Below are 1,638 nucleotides of genomic sequence, written 5' to 3' on the forward strand. Positions count from 1 at the left end.
CCTTGATAAAGACAAAGCACATTTTCTAGACAAAACTCACAGAGGAATAACAGGAGCTCTGCAGGTCTTGAGTCCAGAAAGGTTGCCTCAAAATCCCCAAAGTACCAGTTATCCGAAAAGCCACATTCATTCCAAATGTGTGATTGAAGCTTAGCGGCACAGTCTTTCTAGCGTGAAGGTTTAAGTCAAGTAAGGCATACAGTTGAGAAAACAGAGGTGTTAATTGCCTTATGGAAATAAAACAGCCAATTCTGAAAGCTGCTTTAGTTGGAAAATGTGTAGTTAAAGGATATCCATCCACACAGCTGGGAAAGAATCATTCAAGAAGGTGTTACATTATTATAATATGGATAAGAAATGCATAGAGGAACCATGCATTCTTTTTTCAAAGTTTGAGTATGTGATTCCATTATCTGCTAAAAAGCTTGGAGCTCATTTAATAAACTTACACTCAGAATCCAAAAAGAGGAATGTAGAAAGAAATCTAAGATGGATGGAATGCTCAAATAGCCAAAAACTTGAAGTACAGAGCATGCAAGGAAAAGTGAGTTGATGTGATATTAATTGTGAAAGTTATGCACAGTGGAAATCAGATGCATGCAAGAGAAGCCCTTCTCAAGGCTATGGTGTAAACGTGTATTTTAAGAGTGTCCTGTAAAACATCCGTTGTAGGTGCAGGAAGATTAATACAAGCAGTACATGCACAGATTGTGTGGATATTAACAGAAGCAGATTGAAACAAATACAGAATGTGAAGGGGGTTAAGCTTGCATTGTAGGGCAGAGTTAAACTAATTTTATGCAAATACAGAGGTCCTTCAGCTGTTGGTATGACTGAAAAGAACTTGAGATGGCTTCCTGTTAAACAAAAAAAGTAAAAAATAGGCAGACAAAAGCAGAGCACATGTCAAGTTGGAAAAAAAAAGATCAGGAAGAGCCTGTTTCACATATGTAATATTGCTTAATGGCAGTAGGTCACAACTCAGTACTGTAACTACTTATTTACTGTCTAGAGGAAGGGAGAAAATATGTGTCAGCTCAATCTTAAGACACATTACAACCCTATCTAGTAGCATCTCTTGAAAAGTTAGCCTTTCCCAGAAGTTAGTGAAGGAGTTAGACTTAAATGTTAAGCACTTTATCCAAAATTCACTGTTCATAGAAACAATCAGAATGTGAAGACAGGAAATTTGAGCCATTCAGCTCTATGTGTAACATTGAAAAATACAGGATGTTCGGAAACCAAAAAGATGCTGTTGTAGTTTTTGGTCTTCCCACCCCAAACAGAGGTATGGCAAACATGCACATTGTCTAATTACTGTGCTAATTTATCCTCTAATTTATCTTATACTGTCTTGCCACTTAAAAATGTTTTATTTGGGATCCTGTTCTACGTGGGTAGCTGAAAATTTTAATGTGATTGTAGGCACGGAAGGTATAGTGGTGAAAACTGGTGTGTACAGATGGAGTCATCACAGAAATGTAGGACAGCAAAGACCAACTGTTGCTGCTCAGCTAGTTTGCTTACTGAATAGTTCATCACAATGCGTGTATGGCATAATAAGATGATCAACTTGCTTAAATCAACAGATATGTAAAAACTAACGAGTAAAAAGATCAAGAGGTACATAAAAGATCT

The sequence above is a fragment of the Fulmarus glacialis genome, unplaced genomic scaffold, assembly GCF_000690835.1.
Source record: "Fulmarus glacialis isolate BGI_N327 unplaced genomic scaffold, ASM69083v1 scaffold14767, whole genome shotgun sequence".
NCBI lineage: Eukaryota > Metazoa > Chordata > Aves > Procellariiformes > Procellariidae > Fulmarus > Fulmarus glacialis.